Source organism: Macaca nemestrina, chromosome 14 (genome assembly GCF_043159975.1).
Source record: "Macaca nemestrina isolate mMacNem1 chromosome 14, mMacNem.hap1, whole genome shotgun sequence".
Taxonomy (NCBI): Eukaryota; Metazoa; Chordata; class Mammalia; order Primates; family Cercopithecidae; genus Macaca; species Macaca nemestrina.
Genome location: NC_092138.1, coordinates 8,646,448 through 8,671,355, shown reverse-complemented (window position 1 = coordinate 8,671,355; position 24,908 = coordinate 8,646,448). Strand labels below are relative to the sequence as shown.

The following is a 24,908-nucleotide window of genomic DNA, read 5'->3' as shown; positions in this document are numbered from 1 at the left end:
CTATGGGGGAGGCGGGGCAGTGTGTTTGGAGTTGTTTTTCCAGGAACCGTGACAGGTCCTGCTGATTCACACACAACAGAGAAGTATCTGATAGGGCTGCCAGGTTTATGGATGCAGCCTGTGACCTTGAAACGATGTTTTTAAATCTAAAGTTACTGATCTAAGTAGTATTAAACCTGAGACTCCACCTGTTCCTAGCTGGAGCTCACAATTAAAGTCAGTCGACCAGATTTACCATTTGTGGTGAAGTCACTGTCAATGCCACACACTCCTTGGGGGAGTGAGGGTTGCACTGTGACTGCTCCAGTGGCTGAGGGGACCTCACTGTTTCCAATGTCAAGCCTGTGTTTCTATGGGAACCCAGCCATCCCCCCACTACAGTAAGACCCAGCCCAACTCACAGGACATTCAGCTACCTTCCACTGAGAGATATTTTTTCTTTGGGGAGATTTCTTGCCTCATTTTGGATCAAGCTTTTATTTTAAATTAGTGGTGAGCTCTAAGCATCGTGGAGATCAATGCAGGAAGCTTCCCCCTTTGTTCTTGATATTGTACATGTACAAGAAGCAATGGAAGGTGAAGCCTGCCTGGGCTCAGAATGACTGTACAGATATGGCAGTGATTTTGCTGTGGCTGAGGGCGACCGTGGGGCACACCTGTTTCCCAAGTTACTGCCTCAGTTTACCTGAAGTGATTTTAATTTGGCTCTGGGTTTACTCATTTAGAAGCACTAAGGAAAGCTTTGCTGCAATTTCTGGTTAAAATTGGCACATTGATCATGTGTGTTTTTCTGCATTCCCTCTGAATCATCACAAAATTATAGTAAATGAATAGAAAAAGATATCAATCCAAAGGGATGTGGATACCAGCAGATCAGACATGTCAACACAATTTTGGAAAACAGAAAATACATGGCTTAGCTTAGTTAATACCTGTGTATTTAGTTAATACGCAGGTATTAACTAAAACCTATGTACCAGCAAGTTTGTGTGTGTGTGTGTGTGTGTGTGTGTGTGTGTGTGAGAGAGAGAGAGAGGTACTGGTATAACAAAAAAGAAAAGCTATGGTTGTTCCAGTTACTGTTGGTGCACAACAAACTAACCCAAATGAGAGTACACAAAGGTCATTTTGTCATCCCCACAGATTCTGTGGGTCAGGAATTCAGACAGAGCAGAGCAGGGCTACCTTATGTCTGATCCACTGTGTCAAGAGCCCTGGCTGGGAATACTCAAAAGCTGGACTCAGCTGGAGCTGTCAACGGAGCACCTCCACGTGGCCTCTTATGTGGCAGGGCTTCCTCACAGCATGGTGGCTAAGTGCACAGTGGGAACATTCCAAGTCTCTAGGTGACAGCCGCTTGGCCTTTTTTGACTTAGTTGCAGATGCCACATTGCCCTTCTTTTAACCATAATCAGTTGTTTGAAGCAGTCACAAGCCTGCCAGATTGAAGGGTCCATAGACTCCTACCTCTCAACAAAAGAGTAGCAGAGAACTGTGGAACCATGTTTTACAACTGCAACAACGGTCACACAGAACCCCAGGAGACTTGCAATCAGAAGCACCAAAGGCCAGGATGTGGCACAGCCACCCTGTAGAAGGCAGGAAAGTTACTCCTTGGAGACACTGACCAGGGAGGCTCTGAACTTGGAGATTCCGGTCAGAGTTGAGGACACAGAACCCAGATGGAGAGCAGATGAATTAAGTGAAAACCTGCTTTTTGAATAGTCAGACCCCTCCCACTCAGCCCTCCACTCGGTTTTGGGAACGTTGCCACCAGGATTATGCCCGTTACCCAGAATGTCAAAGGATTCTTCTTTGGTGAAACTGAGAAACCAAAGAAAAATGACCTATTAATTGACATAAGACCACCAGGTACCCACCTGATAAACCTACAGTGAAGTGATCCTATGACAAGCTCCACTCATCCTCACTGAGCTTCCAGCCAGCCGACTGGGGCCTTAATTAGTGAAAGAGATGGCCCTAGACACCTAGGCAGCTGGGGAAGACCTCTGTTGGGAAGACACAAACACACAAACAGACGAAACAGCAACAAACAGAAAAAAGGAACTCAGGGAAAGAAGTACAATGCATTAGAAAAACAAAGACAACTCAAAGACAATGCAAGAAATAGCCAATGGTGAGATGTTAAAAAGAGAACTTTTAGGGTATGTGAAAGAGCTCTTAGAAAATAAAAAAAAAAATGTGGCAGAGGTAAAAAACTCAATAGGAGTTTGGGAAACGGTGTTGAGGAAATCTTCCAGAAAATGGAACAGAAAACCAAAGAGACATACAAGAAGAAAATTCAAGGACTAATCAAGAAGATACATCTGACGAAAGAGGAGTTCCAGAAATAGAAAACAGAGAGAGAGGAAATCATTACAGACATTTATCAAAATGGAAGGAGGGGAATTTTTTAGGCTGGAAGAACCATGAAGTGCTTGGCACAATGGCGGACAAAACCCCCCCACATCAATGCATATCATCATGAAACTCAGGACTCCAGGGATAATGAGAAGATATTAAAGGCGTGTTGTGGAGGAGTGGGAAAAAAGAACGAAGGGAGAGAGAGAGAGAGAGAGAGAGAGAGAGAGAGACTGAGAGACAGTGAGAGAGAATAGATTCTATGCAAAGGATTTAAGATGAACTTGACCTCAGACTCCTGCTCAACAGCCATGGGAATCGAACACCAGTGGAAGGATGCCTTCCACACCCTGAGGGGAAAAGACATGCATCCTAGAATTTCATACTCAGACAAACTTTCAGTAAGGTGCAAAGCTCAATGAGTAAATTTGCTGCTAGAAAACTTGACTGATTGCTTACGAAAGTGTCCACATTTTCCTTGGTTTAGATTCACACAGAATCTTTCAGAAGATTCTGAAAGATCTGCAGCCTCATCTAGTATGGTGTTTATCCCAAATTTACAGGTACCCTCCTGACATGCTTTTCCCTTCAAGGGGGTCCCATGTCTGTTTTCCTTTATGGTCAAACTTCTCGAAAACATAGTATACATCAGTGCTTCTAACTTTTTTGGACCTCTTTTTTTTTTTTTTTTTTTTTGGACACAGTCTGGCACTGTCGCCCAGGCTGGAGTGCAATGGCAGGATCTTGGCTCACTGCAACCTCCACCTCCTGGGTTCAAGCAATTCTTCTGCCTCAGCCTCCAGAGTAGCTGGGACTACTGGCATGTGCCACCACACCCAGCTAATTTTTGTAATTTTAGTAGAGATGGTGTTTCACCAGGCTGGTTTGAACTCCTGACCTTGTGATCCGCCCCCCTCAGCCTCCCAAAGTGCTGGGATTACAGGTGTGAGCCCTGTACCTGGTGGATCGCTCTTAAGAATTGATAAAAATGACAGAACATCTTTTAGAAACGAAAAATGAATGTATGCATACGTATGTGAGATTTTCCAGTTAACCTGGAAGGTCCACAGGTACATGGGCCACCTGCTCTTTCTCTTCTCACACCCAGTTTTTACATGCACTGTCTTATTCCATTTTATTAACTACCTTCTTCTTATTTTTTCTTTTGTATTACAAAAGTAATATAATGCAGAAAAATAAAATCAAAGAGAAAGTCCCAATTTATCCCTGTCTTACTGGATTATTCTCCCTCAGGTGTTCTGATTTATCCTCCAGGTATTTTTAAATTATGTGTGTGTATCTGTGTGTGTGTGTGGTCGGCGGGGGCGGGGGGGGGTTCATGTATACATACAAAATAACTGCTTATAATCTATCTTGCAGTCACATAGTGTGTTTTGAATAAAACCCATATTTCGAATCACAATATAAATATCCTGCTACAGGTTGAGTATCCCTTATATGAAATGCTTGGGACCAGAAGTATTTCAGATTTTGAATTCTTTTGGATTTTGGAATATTGACATTATACTCAGTGGTTGAGCATTCCTAATCTGAAAATCCAAAATCCAAAATGCTCCAATGAGCATTTCCTTTGAGCATCATGTCAGCACTCAAAAAGTTTTGGATTGTGGAGCACTTTGGATTTTCAGATTTAGGATGCTCAATCAGTATTTGGCTCCTCATGTGATAAATTATGGACGTCCTCCATGTTAACACATAGAGATTTTTTTTTCCCACTGATTTTGTCAGTTCCATTATATTCCTTAGAATGAGTCCTCTTTTATTAACTTCACGCCTTTTTGGTGGCTATTTAAGTTGTTTGAACTTTTTTTTGCTTATACAAAGAGTGCTGCAATGAAATATACATAAATATATAGAGAAATCAGTAGAAATATATACATATATATTTACATCACCAGCAATACGTTTGTAGAACAGATTCTTAGAAGTAGAATTGCTAGGTATGTATTTTAAATGTTCTGTGGTTGTTGCCAAGCTATTCTCCAACAACATTGTACGAATGTATACTTCCACCGACAGAGTTACTGGAAGGCCTCTTTCCTCATGCCTTCTCCAATGCTGGATGCTAGCAATATTTTAAAAATATTGAGGATGGGTCAGAAGTAGTACAGTAGTTCAAAGTTGCTTTAATCCTCATACATTTAACCCAACTTAATTCAACCCAAATGAATGCTAACTCTTACAGTAGACAGACTCCATGATCGAATGAGCTAACACGATTAGGTTGTATTTTCTAGCTTACTCTGTCTAAAGCCCTGCCCTTGGACTCAGGGCAGCTGACGCAGGGAAGGGAGGGGCACAGGAGTCAACGTGCTCAGTCTGCCTCAGCTCTGCAGGGGTTCTTGTCACCTGATGCCCTGTCTCCTTCGCCAGACTGGTGGGTCTGTCCCCTGCCAGGGAAGTTGGGAAACTCTTGCTGTCACCAAAGTTTGTCTTTGTTTTGCAAAGTTTTGCAAAGTTTGGCAATGTTTGGCAAAGTTTTGCTTTGCCAGTGTTTTTATTGGTTTGTCTTTTTCTTTTACTAATTTGTAAAGGCTTTTGATGTATGATGGACCATAACCCTTAGTTTTGTCATGGGGGGCTTAAATATTTCCTCCCACTTTATTGTTTGTTTTAAAACTCTGTGTTCTCTTTCGCCCTACACACATGTTTCGGCTTTATGTGTTTCCAGGTAGCAATATTCTGAGAGCTTCTGGATTTTCATGTTTTGCTTGGGGGGGTTGTCCTGTGCCAAGGTTATGACATCTCCTTCCACATGTTTCTATTAAGTTGATAGTTTTTAAAGCGTATTGATATATTTAACCCAACTGGCATCTGTTTTCATGTACATTGTGAGGGTGTGGGATTTTCGGGGCAGCTCTCTTCACCCTGCTGAATCCCTTGTCGCTAGGACACTGCTGGCCTCTGAGGGACTGGATCCCAGGGCTGTGTTTCCTGCTCCCCTTGCCTTGCCCTGTGACGCCACTGGCTGTGATGCCCACTCCTTTCTCGCAGTTCCTTCCTGGGCTTCAACAGAGGCCTCCGACCCTGATTTCCATCCTTCTGCTGCAACTGCTCCTTCCAAGATCCTCCTTGGCGCCCCCCCGCCTCATTACCCTTTCTCCAGCCTAGCTGGAGAGCCCTCCCCAGGAGCCTCAGAGCTGGTTTCGTGCCTCTGTCTCCTGCCAGCCTCTGTGGTCTGTATGCCACTGGCTAGCCCCCTGCAGGTGCCCGCACACCTTCCCTCTCTGGACACCTGCCTCTTTCTCGTCCCCTCACCGACAGACCCTAGGCACTTCTGTCTTCCCCTCCCATCCCGACAGGTCCCCTCCACTCTGGCCGTGTGGCTGACCCAGCCGATCCCTCCTCCCAGCCTAGACCTTGTTTCCAGTGACCTTCCAGCTTCCTCCTACTCAAGGACTCCTGCTCCAGACCATGGCGCTGCCTGCGCTTCCTGCAGCCTGACACCCCATAGCTCCATGGCTTTGCAGGGGCCACGTCTTCTGTGCAGAACTCTTCCTCCAGCTCCCTTTCTGGCAAATTCCTGTTTCCTTGCAGCCCGGTTTAATCTACACCCTCTGCAATATCCCCTGACCTGCCAAGTGACTGGGTCTTCCTCTCTGCCACTTCACAATCCGGCAGAGCCTGCGCACGCCGAGCTTGGCCTGAGGCTCTGGTGTGCCAACTCACTGTCAGTTGTCGATGAGACCTTGAGCTCCCGGAGGTCAGAGCCCCAGTCCTCCCGCCCTCGGCTCCCAGTGCCTGGTGCCTCGCAGCGGCGGGGACCTGATGAGAATAAAGCTGTAAAACAGATGGTCTTGGAAGGCGAGGAGGGCAGGGGCTGTCCCTGTATAGGTCAGGTGGGCCTTGGCAGCAAGAGTAAGTAGCCAGCCACGCCAGGCACTGCTGCGGGAGCTCAGGCCTGCTCTGCCCTGTCTGTCCATTCGGCTGCAGCGCCACAACAGGGAGGGTCCACGGCTGGGAGCCTGCCCAGCTTGATCGAAACTTCTTTTTAAAAGCACGCATTTGTTCTTCACATTCCAAAGCCTCACCCAGCCCTCCTAGAACTACCCTGCTGTGCACAAGGCCCCCAACACCCCTCAGAGGGAGTGATGACTGCGAAGATGTCTTGGAACTGGGATCTCCCGCGGGGTCAGGCGGGCCCTGCCTGTGCGGGCACACACACCACTGGATGCGTTTCCCTAAAGCCCCTGGAGTGAAAGTGATGCTGCCCTCCACTGCCTTCAGCAAGAGGCTTCGGTAGGAGGCTTTCCAGGCCCTGAGTGCGGAGTCATCCGGAGGGCTGGCTGCTGCGTCCAAGCACACACTCTGACCTGGCTGGAGCTCAGGTCCGGTCACAGGCTGGGTCACCTTGGCCTTTCGTCCTCTCAGCACGGAGTGACTGAGGAGGACCAGCTGCTTTTCAGCCTCAGAAGTTGGCTAGCAGTGGGGTGCAGACCCTGCCCCTGATAAGGAGAGTTTAGCTGTCCCTTCTCTGTCAGTCCATCTACGTTACATGCAGTCCTCTCCCCACCGGACTTCCTTTAAACCTGGGTTGGCAAAGCATCAACATGTAAGTCGCCACCACTTCCTTCCTCTTGGGCAGCCACCATGAACTCACCACAGGCTGCGTCTGAACATAGCCTCAGAATCCTTCTCAACACTGGAGGAGAACCACCGTGTGAAATGAGCGCTGCAGACCGTGCGTGCTGCTGGGGCGGTGATGAGACACCTCTGAAGGTGCCTGTTGTAGCTCGAGGGAAAACCCTGACCATGTCCACAGTGATCATCACAGATGGTTGGCAACGGGGTCAGGGGCGCCTTGGGGCTTCTAGTTCAACTCTCTTGTTTGGAGGATGGCATGGTTTGGATCTGTCTCTCCACCCAAATCCCTTTGCAATCCCCAATATAGAAGGTGGGACCTGGTAGGAGGGACTGGATCATGGGGATGCTTCTTGTGATAGTGAGTGCTCACGAGATCTGGTTGTTTAAAACTGTGTAACCCCTGCCCCCACCCTTGCTTCCTCCTGCTCGCTTGCCCCTCGCCTTCCGCCATGACTGAAAGCTTCCTGAGGCCTGCCCATGCTTCTGGTGCAGCCTGTGGAACTATGAACCAATTCAACCTCCCTTTATCAATTACCTAGTCTCGGGTATTTCCTTATAGCCGTGCGAGAATGAACTAATACAGAGGACGAGGACACAGAAGCACAGAGAAGGTGAGTGACGCCCCATCCGTGTCCAGCACAGCATTCCAAGGCATGCCTTGTGGGCCACTGGGCCCTGTGGAGTGGTGGGGACCACACGCGCAGCTTGAGGACACTGCATTCTGGGGCTCCCTCTGAGGGACTGTGTATGTGGTTGATGTTACAGGTTCTAACAAGCATGGCTGTGAGGAGTTGATTTTGCTCACAGCATGTGGTGCACTATGCGTGTGATCATACGCATTCCCCGTGTGGTCCTCCAGCCCCCAGGGAGAAGCCCACACTGGGGAGGCTGTGCCTGCTTCTACCTGAAAACACTGAGGCTGGCTCAGGTGTCCACAGTTGGTGATGCAAGCAGGAGCAGGGCCAGCTGTTCTCTTTATTTCCATCAGAACCAGAGTGGTAGAGTATCAGTCACTGGCTCCATCGCCCATGGGACTGACGATGCATTTCTGCTGTCAGAATCTCACACTCTTAGGACCAAGCTGAGCGAGATCAGGTTTCCAGGCATCCACATGTGGTTCCTATAATGAAGACAGACGATCTCCTTGAGTGGAAAGCAGTTTTCCATCACTGGCATCCCAGAAACAGTACCTGGGATCTATTAAAGCCTCAGTAGGTATTCACTGAAAATTTTAAAAATCAGTTAAATGCTTGTCTGTGCTAATAATGCCTCTTTGTCCAAGCACATTAACCCAAGCATGAGTCCTGCATGTATTGAGGTGTGTGTGAAAGTGCATTTGCACGCAGATATGTCACTACTGTCAAAACCAGGTAGCGTTGCTTTGACCAGGTTGCATGCACCAGGATGCAGCACAGAGAGCCCACGACCGTGCCGTGTCACTGCTGTGACAGGTTGGTGCTGCTGGAGACGTGGAATGAGCTCATAGAGGGGACTGAAGGTGAAACAGAGACTCAGGTCCTGATGATGTTGCTGCATACACACTACCCCCATGTAGACACTGGGAACAACCATCGTTTTATTGTATCACCTAATTGTGCGGATCAGGAATTTGAACAGTTGTTCCCTGCCCCACAGAGCTGATGGAGGTTACTTGTGATACCACATCTGGCACATGGGTTGTTCGGGGAAGTCTAAGACAGATTCACTCCCATGCTGGGGCCTCTATGGGGGTGGCCAAGAGGCTGAGCTTGGCAGGGGCCATTGACCAGAGCACCCACACGTGTCTCCATCTCAATTGTCTTGGGGTCTGTGGACTTTCTCCCAGAGGGAGAAGGTTGCAAGAGAGGAGGTAGAAGCTGCCAGGCTTCTGTGAGTGAGCCTCCAATGTGCGTCTCTCCTGGTACGTCCCCTGGAAAAGTCAATGGAACTAGCCCAGATTCATGGGACTGGGAACTGGCTCCACTTCTCCATGAGAGCAGGAGCAGAGGCTTTGCAGCCAACCTTCATCTGTACAGACTGACGGGCCCTGAGATGAGTGCAGTGTGCCGTGGAGAAGGGAGAACCAGCCCTTCCCGTGAGGAGGCAGGGCTGAGCCTATGTGCTTGCTTCTCTGCCAGGCCCCTCCGCACTGCTCTGTGGCCTCTCTGCCAACTCCATGCCCCTTGAGGCTGGCCCTTAGCAACAGCATCTTCCTCTCCCTTGCTCTTCACCCCTGCCCCTAGGCCACGCCTGCTGCACTGCCCTTGTGCACACCTCCCTTCATGAGTCCCTCTTCTGTTAACCCTGTGCCCGTGCCATCTGTTTTCCACATGGGCCTGACCCCAAAGACATATTCAAAAAGAATTAATCATATTTTTACGATAACAAAATGACAAAAATTACATGATCAATTTGTAATAAAATGATACATGCTAAAAAGTAACTTGGAAGATTTTCCTTCTTTGGAGTGTCTGAGGGGTTATCAAGGCCCTTCTGGAACTGACAATATGCAGAAGTGTTTGCTCCACCTTACGGATACCAGGCGCGGGAGAACCCCTAATCTCCAGCAGGAGATCACACGTCTGCCCTGCTGCCCAGGTAGCGTGAGGCACTCGGCTCGGCTTGTCTCCTCGGTGCATTGGGCACCCTCCATCCACCTTGGGAGGTGTGGCACAGGGTGTGGCCAGCGGGCGTGTTGGGCACTTTCCATCCACCTTGGGAGGCATGGCATGGGGTGTGGTCTGCAGGCGGTAGCTTCTGCATCAGACAGTCCACATGTGAGACGCGCTCCCCACCCCTCTCGAGATGCCTGCTCTCTGCAGAAAGAGATTCCACTGGGCAGCCCCCAGAAGAGGAGACTTCAGCATACTGTTGGTGGTTAATAAATGCCAGCTCCCCTCTGTGATCCTGTTGCTTCAGGAGGGTGGGTGAGGGGGTCCAGGCTCACGGGGCTTGCCCTCATATTTTCTTGAAGAAAAACACAGAATTCTGAGTCCTATGTTGGGTGTGGGTGGTGAGGGTGGTGAGGCTGAGTGCATGCTGCATTTGGGGAGGGTTTGAGGTGCCCGGGTTCCTTCACGCCTGTATTCAGAAGGCAGCACTGATGCTTCTGATTGGATCCCCACCGCAGCCTGCCAGCAGGGTCATGTGGCTGTGAGCACCTCAAGTGTACAGTGAGGAAATGGAGACAGGGGTGTTATGTCTGGTACCCAGAGCCCTTGACTGGCCCAGGAGAGACAAGGCCGATCTGGAACTCCAGTGAGCCCCGGGCCAGGCTGTGCCCACTGAGCTCCTCACTGAGACTCTGATGGGTGCAGAGATGAGGGATAGGGGAGGCAGGTTGGGGAGTGTCCTGGAATGTGGGGAAACCCAGGGGGTGGGAAGATGAACCAAGAAGGAAGGAATGAGCATTCTTCCTTGCAGCTCCTCCTGCCCCTCATATCTGCAAATGCCCCTCCGGGTTTCTGCTACTGCTGTGACCTTTACACTAGGATGTTCACATGAGCCCATCCCTGCCCCCCACCGCTCACTGAAGCTGGGCCATGCAAGGTGAAGGGCTGACTTGGACCTCCTTAGTCTGCAATCCTGAAGTGGGGTGCAGGGGCAGGGAAGACAAGCCCCGGGGCCAGTGGGTCTAATTCAGAGGCATCACGGTGAAGGGAGGGAAGCTAAGGAGGAGGAAAAGTGGCTTCGTAGTGAGAACAGATGCAGAACCACTTCCTTCTAGGGGAAGCTCGGGCTTCCTTCTTGGAAATGAATAACTCGCTTGTATTGACTGGTTCTACTTGAGGGCACCTTCTCTGACAGTGCCCTGACCCAAGGCTGCATGGCCCAGGAGCCAGTGGACCTGGCTGGTCTTGCTGCCTCCATCCATGTCATCCCTATAAGTGTCTCTTCTCTTCAGGCCACGACATTGAAAGGCTTTGGTTCCTCTTCTTAGCAGTTTCTACTTCTCCAAGTATCTGAGAAATGAAGGGCCATTGCTCACCCTGGAGGCCGCTCTCCCCTTGACACCACACCCCCAGGCAGCTCCATGTAGACCTCCACCGTGAAAATGCAGCAGAGAAGCTTTGGCCTCATGCTGTGTCATTCCCCTAACACTGGAAAAGACACCTGAGGTCACGTGAGGCTGGTGGGCAAGGAGTTTGTCTGCCCCGACCAGGCAACTCTGGCCTGCAACCCACATGGGACCGACCACTTCCTGAGAACAGGAGCTCCTCACGGCCATCCGCAGGGCTGTTGTCTCTCCCTGCGCCAAAAGACTGGGTCCCCGGCATGCCCCTAGGTCTCCCTGAGGTCCTTCTGGCCAAATCCAGACTCCCGTTGGCATCAGTGCTGTCACTTCACCATCTATGCCTCTTTCAAACCCTCTGTGCTCCTCAGCAGGGCGGGGTTGGAGGGGTGGGGACCGGGGCTGTGGGGTGCAGTCTCTTTCCTTCCTCTGCATTCTAGGCCCTCCATGCTCTTGAGGTGCTGGGCACAGGGAGGAGAAAGCTGGGTGACCTCCAGAGGGAGAGGGGAGCCCGTGAGTGCCATGTCGGGATGGGAGAAGCAAAGCCTCAAGGACAAGAAGCTGAAGGCGCAGTACTAGAATGCTTTGCAGACTTGCTCCTCTTGTACCAAGACATGTGTGGCCCCCAGACTCTTTCACATATTTGATAGACAACCCTGTCACATGTCCACTAGGGTTTTGGAAAAACCCTGTTGCTTATTCTTGAATGGAATCATCCAACAATGATGGGATATCACTTAGGAAGCATCATGTCTCAGCAAAGTCTTGTGCTCTGTAGAAGGACAATTTTGGGAGCATTAACGCTCTCTCTGCATTGTTTTCTTAACGCTTTCTGTAGTGTTTAGTGATGATATTTGAGAAGTGCATAGTTAATTTGAATTTGCAAGAAGAAAAACTTCTAAGAGGTAATACTTTTCTTCTTTAGCAAGAGGGGCCATGCTCTGCCCATGCACCAGGGGAGGGGCAGAAAGAAGAAAGCTGCGGAGCCTGCAGGAGGCTGACTGATTTCTCACCAGCTGAGCCCTCCCCGGGCAGCTTTGTCCAGGCCTTCATGGCTGTGGAGAACAGATCCTGCATGCCTTTTGTCCTCTGCGAGCATCTGCCACTCCGGTATGGCCACCGAATGTTCTTCTCCGTGGTGCATGCCAGGGAGCTTTGCACACAGCATTCCATAGATAGCGGGGACTAGGGGACACACCCCAGGTGGACATGTGACAGGCAGAAGAGTAGTGCAGTGTGCTGTTCAGGGCGAGCATGCAAAGATCAGGCCACCTCTTGGGGAGACAGCCCATAGTGCAGAAAGAAGTCATCTTTCTTTCTGGCCATTCTCTTTTTCTCTACACACGAGCCCTGCAATAGGACTCAGTGGCTGCTGCCTTCATTCTGGGCTGGGCCACTCCTGCTTTCCAGGGTGGAACACTGAGATCTAAGGGCCTCTCCCTGTCATGATCCCTGTTTATCCTTCGTTGTGCTAAACACGATGTTTGTCATTACTAAAGGGCTCTTAAAATTGCATCTGCACGTCTGAATAGCCTGCTAATGCAGAGCTGCCCTTTGCATTTAACAGAGGAACCTGCTTCTGCCTGGCTCTTGGACAACGCTTCTTGCTGGACTCCTGCCAAGTGCAGCTGGGCTGGGCCTGGAGCGACCAATCCACTGATCCACCAATCCGGAGGGCAGCCCAGGAGGAGCGAGATCTTAGTGGAGGGACGCCCTGTCTGTCTGTGGAATGGCTTCTTCCTGGGGCAACCCCGAGAACAAGAGGGAAAACAGCCTGTCCTCCTCGCCTCCTGCCCTCCTGCAGGCAGCCACCTCCCCAGCTAATTGAAAACAAAAAGGGACGCCGTTGTGAAATTCAGCCCCCAGCACCATCATCATCTCCTGCGGGCTCAGGGAGCTCCTCACTGTGTTTATTTACAAATCAGCACATGCTGTTTTGGCCACGGCAGCAGACAGTGACCCCAGAGAGGCAGACCCGGAGCACTACACAAATTGCACAACACAACCGGGTCATCTGTCCCCTTTGCTGAAGATTCTTAAGAAAACAGAGGCAGCTGACTGTGCGAAGAGGCCATCTGGAAGCCACCCTCAGGGGCCGAGGGCTCGGGGCGTGTACGCCAGCCTTGGGGGTGCTACCCGGACACCAACAATGTCACTGCTGCTGCCAGCCTCAGTTTCTCCATCTGCCAAGGGCGCATGGTGGGGAGGGGGGGTGGGGGGTCAGCATGCAGTGATTAGCAGCCACCTGGGGTACTCTACCGGGCAGGCGTCTGTGCTGTGTCCTATAGTTTCAGCCTCACGTTCTCTCTCATTTTACAGATGAGAGAGCAGCTGGGTGGCTGCCGATTGTCGCCCTGCGCATGGCTGCCCTGGCCTGTAGCTGAGGGGCTGTGATGAAGGGCAACAGCGGCTGCTGTTCTGTGCGAGGCAGTTAAGCAAGGTGTCCGGTGGGCTGCACGGTGACTGGGTCAGCCAGGCCCTCCCCTTTGTCTTCCTTCTGCTCGCAGAGCTCGGGGGGCAGTTTCTGGATGGAGGCTGCCGGAGCTGCTTCCTGCTCGGTGCTCCCACACCGTTCTTCAGCTGACCAAGGAGTGACAGCAGGACCCCAGGGATCTGCCCGTGTGCGGCAAAGCACACACTTTCAGTGCCCCAGCTGATGCTTGAGACATCCAGTGGGAGGTCATTGCTTGGACTAAGACACAAGTCCAAGCACAAACGTCCCCCTGAGGTGTCGCCGGGGGTGTTCGGAGTGGGGGATGGGAAGAGGAACAGTCCTCGGATGGGGTCCTTGAGAAGACTTTTGGAAGGATCTAAGAGGAACTGACCCCCTCCACTGCCCCCAGACGGTGCACAAAGAAAACGGGCCCAAGAATCCCCAGAACACGGACTCTGACATCCACATTGTCTCCTTGCTGGTCACCAGCAATTGCTGTGGCTCACCCTCCTGGTGCTTCTGTGGGCCATCTGGGCACCTTGGGGAAGTCCCAGGGATTCCCATCAGCACCCCCTTCTCCCTGAATGTTCTATCCCACTGGCTCCCCCGGGCGGGGCTGGAGGGAAGAGCAGTGGCCTGGCGTTGTCAGGTCCTGCAGGGCTGATGGGAGTGGCTTCTGTGGGTGCCATGGCTCTCCTGTGTGGGTTTCCTGCCCTGGGCTCTGGGTGTGGGCCTTGATGGGCACAGGACTGTTCTTCTACCTCGTGGCACCTGGCCCTGTAGAGATGACAATTTCTGAAACAAGAGCATTTCCTCTGAATTCCAGGGAGCTTGGCTCAAGGGCCAACTTTGCCTTATGCAGGCTGGAGCCTGAATGTTCGCTCTGCTACCTGCTGTGTGACCTTGCAAAAAGTCCTTAAGTTCTCTGGGCCTTACTTTCTCTTTGGGATAATATTACAAAAGGCTGCTTGAGAAATGGGATGCTTTCAGAGATAACATAGAATGAAAGCACCGAGCACAGTAAAATTCAACTGCTATTAGTTCCTTTCTCCCTTATTGAAGAAGGAAGGCAGATGAAAGCAGCTTTCAGGAATGGCAGCTTGGAGAAGAGGAGAGGGAGTGGAGGCCTAGAAGAGGAGAGGCAGTAGGGGCTATGAGAATCCTCTGACATTGGCTGAGAGCCAGCAGTAAGAAAGAGAAACAAGTTGTCCTTCATGTACCCACTGGCTTCTTCCTTGCACCCTCGGGTGCCGAGCTGAGCTGCAGACACCCAGACCCCACAGCCCTTCCTCCGGAGCTGGCCGTCCAGGTTGGGAGTGACATTTGGCCAATTTCTGATTTTGAAACACAGAAACCAGGAGAGTTGAGTTAAACCAGGTTTACCGATGTGAGTGGCTTATTGACTATAGGTGCCCCTGGCCAGGCCCAGAAGTCCAGGGCTGGAGGGTGTGTGAGCCACCCAAATGCAGGGCCGGCCCTGGCAGGCGAGCACACAGCTAATGGTAATGGATGGCATCAGAATACGGAGCCAAAGTTTCTGGCAAGAAAACAATGAAAAATGCGCTATCTCTGAATTTTGCTCTAGAACTCAGTTGAATTTTAGTGGTCATGACCAGAGATGAAATTCAACCAGTTGACTGATATTTTTAGAAATGCCTCAGGCTTTGTCATCTCAACACTGGGGAGTAAGTATCCCAGAAATCTTGGGAGTGTGGGTCACAGCACCTGAACATTAGTCCTGTACACCTTAACATCAGAATCATGGATTCCCAGGTTCCCCTTGCAGAGATTCTAGTTGGGTTGGAGCCTGGGAATCTGTGTAAAAATACCTCCCCAGATTTGGAACCACGACCATAGGCAATTAAGCAAAGAATGAGGTAAGGCATTCTTTTCTCCAAAATGTAATTTTCTGGGGCCCTGCTAGAGATGTGTCACCTGTCTAGGTCTCTTCTCTGGTGGGAGCTCAGAGTCCTCCTGAGAAGGGCACGAAGGAGAGAGCCTCTGGCCTTTCCCTCTGTCCTTTGCTCTAAAAACACAGCCCTGTTTAACCCGACAGAGGGTGACTTTCTTCTCTGGAGTGCTCCGGGTCACGCTTGGGGACACATGAAGGATACGCCCTCCTTGTCAGGCTCCCATCGCGCACGTTGAACCTGGCTTGTGAACACAGCCGTCCCGGACACTACTAGGAACAAAGTGTTCCCGGCGCTGTAGGAGCTCAGCTGCCACCTGGAAAACCTGTTTGGCCACTTTAGGTCCAGATGACGGGAGCCAGCCCAGCTCAGGAGAACAGAGTTGGCCCATGAAACACCCCACTGCTGCTTCCTCCATGCTGCTGAGACCTGGGAGGGCTCTGCCCAGCATAGCACACTGGGGTGGCCCTGCAGCAGCATCTGGGCTGCTGTACCCATCGTGCCTCCCAGCTGGAGGGGCTCCCGGCAGCTCTGGGGCCTCCTGCTGTCATGTCACCTAGCCCCTCACCATCACTGTCCTCATTATCTCCCGGATGGGTGTGTCCACACCATTCCTAGCCTCATTTATTTGTTTATTTTTGAGACAGGGTCTCGCTCTATCACCCAGGCTGGAGTGGAGTGGTACCATCTTGGCTCACTGCAACCTCCACCTCCGGGGGCTCAAGTGATCCTCCCACCTCAGCCTCCTGAGTAGCTGGGACCACAGGTACACACCACCATTACCAGCTAATTTTTTGCATTTTTGGTAGAGATAGGGTTTCTCCATGTTGCCCATGGCTGGTCTCGAATGCCTGAGCTCAAGTGATCTGTCTCCCTGAGCCTCCCAAAGTGCTGGGGTTACAGGTGTGCACCACCACACCTGGCCTCATTTAGAGACTGAGAAAACCAGATCCCAAGAAATTTGCTCACTATTGAGGATAGCTGTCAGCAGACACCAGATTTGGGCATCGAGTTAGCAAGCTCTGGCCATGTGCTTTAGTACTAGCCCAGAAAACATCCCCAGAGTCATTTTTAGAATGAGTTCTTCTTACTTAACCTTATTAAAAGACTTAAATGTGCATCAATAGTTCCCACAAAAGCCTAGTGTTACTGTTTTAAATACTGAGTTCATGAGCCAGTCAAAGACTGGGGTTCTCGCTGGTTCATTAGCTTGTTTCATGTTTGGAAGGAGACCCATGTTTATGTCCAGAACCTGATATTCTGTGTATGTGCTGATCTTGTTGGGAAGTGGTTTGAATAAAGCCAGAAATGCCGGTATATTTAGTTATGAATCCTGGTTTGCAAAGGTGCTGACTTTGGCTGTCCACAAGATCATTGGCCCCATAGCTTTCGTAACCTTCCCACACAGCTGTGGTCTTCTCTGTGGGACCTAGACAGAGGAACACCCGAGGAGAGGAGCAAGAGTGGGTTGGTTGATGACCAACAGGGCAGGGCACCGTATCCCATTTGCATACTCACATTCTGGAAGCCAAGGGGCCTCTAGAATGAAGATGTTCAGTACTAAGCAAAGTGGGCAAGAAATGAGAAAAAAAGGTGCAATGTGCAGGGAGCAGGGCTGGGGCCACTGGGAGAGGAGGAGGCTTCCTGGTTCAGAATCCGGTCATCCAAGGGCAACTCTTTAGAATCCAAAACACAAAACACGTGGATGCAGGGTTGATGGGTAATTTACAGGTTTGGGCTGACATGTGAGGGGCTCTCCAGTGCTTTTGAGCTGGCCTAAGGCCCACACTGCTGGCTGTGGGAGGCTGGCGTGCCAGAGGCAGAGCCAACTAGCTGCCTGCTTGGACTCCCCCGGCACTCAGAAAAGGGCTGACTTTTTTTTTGTGCATGGCCTGGGTTTTGTGCTTCTGCACAGGTTTGACCACACAGTCCAGGGGCTGACAAAGGGGACTCGGAGGGGCCACCAAAGGCTCTATGCCTGTGCTGAGGATGGAGTTTAGGAATCATGGTTGGGCATGGATGGTGGCAAAGGGCTGGCCCCTGCTTACCCTCACTGCAGGGCTGGGTTCTGCTGCCTGCGTCAGCACTCACTGTGGGAGTGGGTCTCAAAGGGGCATGCTGGAAATTTGTGGGGGCATTTTTTGGTGGAAACAATGACCACAGGGACTACTGGCTTTGTGGTCCAGGACTGAGGACGCTCGAGGTTCTGCCAGGCAGAGAAAGCCCCACACAGACAGACGGCACTGTGGCTATCGTCACTCCCTTGGCTTCTGATTTGGGTGGCAGATCTGTGTTTGGGGGTCTGGTCTAGTTCCATGCCTGTGTTCTGTCAACACCACCCACTTCTCTCATGGCTGTGATAGACCCTGGATTTCCCAGTGCTGCAGCTATGGCACAGACGAAGGGAGGATCCAGACTTTGTTTTGCTCCAAGCTTTGCCAAGCTTTGGTCATAATTTCAGAAAACCACAGCCCTAGTGAATGCTAGAATTACCAAAGCAAGGCTCACTGTCTGGTGGAATCCTCAGAAATTTTACCTGAATGCACGCATCTGAGGACTTGATTTGTCATCTAGGGTAGTTGTGCCTAAACATTTACTATCAGATGTTATTGTGTATTGTATCTATTTCCGTTGTTTTTATATTACTGTTAAAGCATTACATATATGATCTATCTATTTATCCATGTATCAGCTATCTGTTATATCATCTATCATCTGTCTATCTAGTCTATCTATATCATCTTTATTTTTCTGTCATCTATCCATCTGTAGCATCATCTGTCCATCATGTTATAGACACATTATGTTATCCAAAAGTTTCATTGCAGGATAGTAGAGAGAATGTTAAAAGTATTCAGGATTAAAGGTGCTGTTTGAGTCTAGCATTCATATACAAGTTGCTGATGGAATGGCCCTGGAGCCCAGCCTCCCTCCACAGAGCCCCCGCCTTTGGAAAAATGGTCTGCCTAAGGCTCACCATGCCCTTGCTGCTTTGCTCTGCAGGCGCTGGGCCGGATCCCCCAGGCCAGTGAGCCCTGGCTCTGTCTCTCCCTCTGTCAAACTTGCCTGGAAGTTTGTTGCTGAGTCTGTCCTGGCCGAGGCACCTGCTCCCTTTAGAACATCACATCCAGCCAGTTCCTGGAGGTGGCTGAGTGTTTGCTTTCAGGACATTCAGTAGTACTGGGAAATGTGTGTTGACACAGGAGATAAGACGGTCAGATGGGAAGAGAGGAAGGAGGCGGCCACTGCCCGGCAGGCAGCCGGGAGGCCTGTGGATCCCAAGATTGGGGGCGATTCCTTGGGTTCGTCTCAATATTGTGGGAGGAAAACATAAAGGAGCCCAGAGCCACTTCTTGAGGACTCTGGAAACTGTGCGTATGAAATAGGCACCAACACTGAGCTGTGACCTCTTTGAATATGACGAGGGTAAATTCCTAATTCCCCTTTTCCAGGTTTAGAACACTTAAAAGCATTTTCCTGAAGCCCTTCTGCCTCCATCCAGTAGGATGCCCTCCCACCTTCGCACAGAGGCCCTATGGCTTTCCATGTGGCAGCTGAGTTGGGTTTGGGGATCCCCCTTTGAGAGGCAAAGCCTTTGATGTGCACCAGGGAGCGGACCGATCTGAAGCAGTCGTTTGACTTCGGCAACTGCTTCCGTTTCCTCATGGCAGGTGTGCAATGGGTCATGTTTCTTTGTTGATTCTGAAATTAGCTTTGAGAAGAATTCTGGAAGAGGGGACCCAAAGCTATCTAGAATAAAATCCTGGAAAGAAGTGGATGGCCATCCCCAGACAACGTGACTTTGGTTGTGTAAGTTCTGGTGGTTTTCTGGGGAGACACCAGGCTTAGGGTCACTCCATGTGCACATTCTGGGCTATTCTGAGTTGGAAACCATGAGTGCATGCTGCAGCTGGTTGTTATGGAGTCCCGTGGACTGTTGTCCTGAGAAAAACTTGGATAGGGAGGGTGTGTGTGTGCATGTGTGCCTAAGTGCTGTGTGTATATGTGCCCACATGTGTACGTGTGTTGTGAGCATGTGTGTACAACTGTGTGTTTGTGTTGCATGGGTGTGCATGCCTGTTCATGTGCCTGGGGAGGGTCATAAGAGGGGTAGGAAGAGGACAGACAGGCCCCCAGAAGCCCTTTGCAGCAGGCAGTGGGCAGGCAGGATTCACAGGACCTAGCCTGGCTCTGACAGGCATTTGGAGGCCTCCCTCTGGGTCTTCCAGGAGCTTCGTTAAGCTGTGGACACATCTATTCCAGTTTGAGAGATGGGTGCACATGAGACTTGATGTGTTCCTGTGTGTGTTTGCAACTCCTTGCACCATCCAGTGACAAGCAGACCCTGGCAATGGTGGCCGAGCAGTGGAGCCTCATGGAGACCCCAGCCTTCCTTGAGGATGGTGTTGTGCCCACTTTCTGTGCCCACGGACCTTCACCTGCACCTTTGGAGCAAAACAGCATTTGGACCTGGGAATTTTTTGGATTATGGTGTGGATACTATATACCCTACACCACCCCTCAAGGTGTGGGGAGCACCCTGTAAGCAAATGGGTTAGTGTTTCACAGTGAAACCAAATCAGGCAAATAAAGACTCACGGGCATTCAGGTCAAGCTTGGCCTCCAAATGAGTTATGGAGTAATGGTCAGTTCTCAAAGTTCATTGGGTTTTGAGTGACTGCTTAGCAATTTCAGACCTGCAAAAGTCAACAAACTCAGTTGACCGAACAAACCCAGTTGACCCAAAAGTCAGGCCCCTTCTTGGCCACAGGACTTGGCTCTGTTTGCAGATAGGCCCTGTGCCCTCAAGCGGTGGCTGGGTAGGGGACCTAAAGGCCAGCACCAGAGGTGGATGCTACTGGGAAGAGACCTGGGGCAGGAGCGACCTGAGGATGAGCTGCTTGGCCCAGGTCCAGCCTCTGCTGAGGTGAATCAACCCTTGGATAGTCTGGAGCCCCCAGGAAGGTTGGGTGGGGCAACAGCCAGGACAGCCAAAGGATTGACCAGAGACAAGTGGCTCTGGGCTGGGCACAGTGGTGCAGGCATGTAATCCCAGCACTTTGGGAAGCTGAGGTGGGAGGATCACAAGGTCAGGAGTTCGAGACCCATCTGGCCAATATGGTGAAACTCCTGTCTCTACTAAAAAAATACAAAAAGTAGCCAAGCATGGTGGCACGTGCCTGTAATCCCAGCTACTCAAGAGGCTGAGGCAGGAGAATTGCTTGAACCTGGGAGGAGGAGGTGGTAGTGAGCTGAGATCGCACCATTGCACTTCAACCTGGGCGACAGAGCAAGTCTCTGAAAAAAGAAAAAAAAAAAGTGGCTCTGGTGTGGGCACCAAGTACTTAAGAGTTCATCTGCTTGGCCCAGTGAGTGTCCTGGGGTAAGAGAGGGGTGGCTCCTTTGTCCCATGTCACGCTGCCTTTTGTCCCAGTGGACCCAGCAGAGGCTGGACCTGGGCCAAGTAGCCCATGTTCAGGGACAGGGGCAAAGGGGGAAGGCGAGAAGGGGAGCCTCCCTCCCCAGTGCCCTGGCAGGTAAGGAGGACACAGACGTGAGGGCTCTGTGAGTCCCGTCACTAAGAACGCTGGTGCCAGCTGTCCTGCATCCTGAGTGTGTGGGGCTGTGGGGATCCATCGTCCCACCTACAGTCCTGGGGGAGCCTCCAGGTTCAGGCCTGCTCAAGGCTCTCCTAAATCTGAGATTGGGTTTCCTATCTGCCTGGAAGAAAGAGCTCTAGATTTAGCTTTAAATCAAATTAAACAGGAATAACAAAATGTAATGTGTTGGCCTAAGATTTATAATCACTATGTCTACCACTTTAGGCCTTCTGTGGAGACAGAGGCACTAGGGCCAGACTTGTGGAGGGTAGATGGCCACAGGCAGGAGCCCCTGGTCAGAGTAGCCTCTAGAGATGCTTCTCATCATCCCTTCCGGAATTTTTTTTTTTTTTTTGCCTGGTTGGAAATTAAAAAAAAAAATTGAAAATTCTGAAATGAACTATACACACAAAAGAGTACCTGTAACTTACATATACATGGAAAATAGCAATAATAAATGAAGACACACCCAGATTAGCAGTTTGAATGTTACACAGACCTCTAAATGGTCCCATAACATTCTTCTTTTTTTTTTTTCCACTTTCACCGCAGTAACCACTGACCCGGATTATGTGTTAATCATTACCTTGTCTTGTTTAAAGTTTTACTGTAAATGTGTGAGCCGTCAAGCAATAGATGGCTAAACTTTATCTGTTTTTGAACATTTGTCAATAAAGTTATACAGTACAAATTTGGTGACTTGCTTTTTTCTGCTCATGAGATGTGTGCATGTTGAGGCTTATACCTGCTGGTCAATCATTTCACAGTGCTCCCTTGTAGGAATTATTCAAAGGGTTTACAGCTTTTGCTACTGCAAACAATGCCCACCTGAATATTCCCTTAAGGGCACAGGTTCCTAAGTGTGACTGCTGTGATTCAAATTCTGCCTCCCAGCACCTGCCTGTGTGGCCTTCTATGGTCCAGAGTCATCCTTTTTAAAATGCAGATAATAATACCACATGCACCAGGTGGCTCTAAGGAGGACTAAGAGAGTGAATTCAGATAAACATTTAACATGGTACCTCACACAGGATTAGTTTAAAGTTTAGATATAATGATGGTAACGGTGGTAGTCATGATAGTGGTGATGATGGTGATGGTGGTGATGATGGTGGAGACAGTGGTGGTGGTGGTGGAGATGGTGGTGATTGTGGTGATGATGGTGGTGGTGGCGGAGATGGTGGTGATGGTGGTGATGGTGGTGATGATGGTGGAGACAGTGGTGGTGGTGATGGAGATGGTGGTGATGATGGTGGTAATGATGGTGGTGATGGTGGTGGTGATGGAGATGGTGGTGATGGTGGTGGTGATGGAGATGGTGGTGTTGGTGGTGATGATGGTGGTGATGGTGGTGGTGGTGATGGAGATGGTGGTGTTGGTGGTGATGATGGTGGTGATGGTGGTGGTGGTGATGGAGATGGTGGTGTTGGTGGTGATGATGGTGGTGATGGTGGTGGTGGTGATGGAGATGGTGGTGGTGGTGGTGATGATGGTGGTGATGGTGGTGGTGGTGATCGAGATGGTGGAGATGCTGGTGATGTTGATGACAACTCTTGGGTACTTATTTAGAAACAGAGTCTTTACAGACACAGTCAAGTTAAAATGAGATCATGAGGGTGTACCCTAATCCTAAATGACTGGTTCAGGTGTCCTTATAAAAAAGGCAGTTTTGAGACACAGGCACACAGGAAGAATTTCATTTGAACATGCAGGCAGAGATCTACAAGCTAAGGAACACTAATGATGGCCAGCAAACCACCAGATGCTTAGAAAGAGGCCTGGGTCAGATTCTCCCTCTCAGCCTCAGAAACCAACCCTGCCGATGCCTTGATCTCAGACTTCTGGCTTCTGGAATAAATTTCCGCTGTATAAGCCACTCAGTCTGTGATAGTTTGTTATGGCAGCCCTAGCAAATGGACACAGAAAGCACAGAAAGAGAATTCCTCTCAACTGGAAATGTTCCTACCATTGTCAAGAGATTGAATTTTTAAAATAGCATTTTATGTGGGCCAGGTGTGGTGGCTCACACCTGTAATCCCAACACTTAAGGAGGCCAAGGCGGGTGGATCACAAGGTCAGGAGATCAAGACCATCCTGGCCAACGTGGTGAAACCCTATCTCTACTAAAATGCAAAAAAAATTAGCTGAGTGTGGTGGCACGCACCTGTAGTCCCAGCTACTTGGGAGGCTGAGGCGGGGGAATTGCCTGAACCTGGCAGGTGGAGTTTGCAGTGAGCTGAGATCACGCTACTGCACTCCAGTCTGGTGACAGAGCAAGACTCTGTCTCAACAACAACAAAAACAAAAAGAGGTTATGTGCTATAAAATTTTTCTTAAAAGATTTATACTACTTTGACACTCTGTGTTACAAAAGGGAAATCTAGAAGAAAACACTTTGGGTAGAATTTGATGATGGCCAGTGTGGGCAGAGTCATGTAATTCTGTCTGCGGCATGCCGTGGCTCTTGGAGACACCATAATATGGATGCCGCACAAAGGGCACTACTTCCTGTTGCTTCACTACAGGAATTAAGACATTGAAGGAACAGAAGCCGGCAGCTGCTAGCATTGCATTTCTGTCAAGAAGCTGCCCCGCAAAATGTATGGATGTACCTCTGTGTGCACCTCTACATCCAGTAGTGCAAGCTCTGCTGGATGAATGGCTTATAAAGATCTCCCCTGAATAAAATTGTGCTTTTTAACTTTAGTCTAGAAGAACAATGTCAATTCTCTGTGCATTCTTTATGGCAGCCTCAGCATGGGTTCAGCACTGGTATTCATTCTCTATGACTGCTTGTTAAGCAATAGGCTGAATTAAAATTGGAAAGCTCACCGAGAAGTTTTCTTGAAATACTGTTTTTCTAGCACAGAGAACATAGAAGATGGTGAGGCAGCCACGGCTGGAGAGCTGACTGCCTAGAAGCAGAGGGGCAAAATGCACTTCAGTGTGGATTTTGGTCATTGAGGCTTTGCTGAGAGCATGCTCCAGGCTGGGTTCACTGTTGCCTGAAGAGGCTGCAGCAGAATGAAAACTCAACTGTGCAAAACAAAACACTCAAATTCTAAAAAGCAAAAGATTCTGCTGGAATCATCTGGCAACAGGGGCAGCAGGAAAGACGTAATAGAGATTTCAAAGCAGGCTGAGGAGGAGGACAGGGCATTCCAGCCTCTGTGGTTCAGCAATCTCACCACCACACAACCGATGATGGCTTTCCAAGTACGCAGATTTGAAAGGTGCCCTTCCATGGAGGGTGATCGAGGTCTGCTAATGCCATTGCTCTATGGGTGTCACAGTGAACGCAAGTGCCTTGGCCAGTGTGCACATCCCAGGTGTGATTAACTGAGTGTTCATGTCCCCAGTATGTACATACTTATGTTTCCTCCAGTGTGCACATCCCCACAGTGTGCACATTCCCTTAGTGTGCACATGCCCCCAGTGAAAAATTCTCCCAGTGTGCACATGCCCCCAGTGTAAACATTCCCCCCGTGCACACATGCCCCCAGTGCGTACGTCCCCCTAGTGTGCACATACCCCCAGCGTGCACATCCCTCCAGTGCACACATCCCCCCAATGCTCACTTCCCCCCAGTGCACACATCCCCCCAGTGTGTACATCTACCCAGTGTGCACATCCCCCCAGTGCATACAACTACCCAGTGTGCACATCCCCCCAGTGTGCACATCCCCCAAGTGTGCACATCCCCCTAGTGTGCACATACCCCCAGCATGCACAACCCACCAGTGCGCACATCCCCCCAATGCTCACTTCTCCCCAATGCTCACTTCCCCCCAGTGCGCACTTCCCCCCAGTGTGTACATCTATGCAGTGTGCACTTCCCCCCAGTGTGTACAACTACCCAGTGTGCACATCCCCTGTGTGTGCACATCTTCCCAGTGTACACATCCCTCCAGTGTGTACAACTACCCAGTGTGCACATCCCCTGTGTGTGCACATCTTCCCAGTGAACACATCCCCCCAGTGTGCACATCCCCCCAGTGTGTACATCT

The 24,908-nt window shown here is 50.2% G+C and overlaps 1 long non-coding RNA gene across 1 annotated transcript in view; it reads left to right on the top strand.

The window, feature by feature from the left end:
• The window catches only part of LOC139358086 (uncharacterized), a 31,928-nt gene extending 10,350 nt beyond the window's left edge, over positions 1–21,578 (top strand). Inside the window, exons 2-3 of the long non-coding RNA XR_011612342.1 lie at positions 7,526–7,577; positions 13,277–21,578. This is a non-coding gene — a long non-coding RNA (uncharacterized lncRNA). The remainder of the gene's footprint in view (positions 1–7,525; positions 7,578–13,276) is intronic.
• Positions 21,579–24,908: the final 3,330 nt, after the last annotated feature.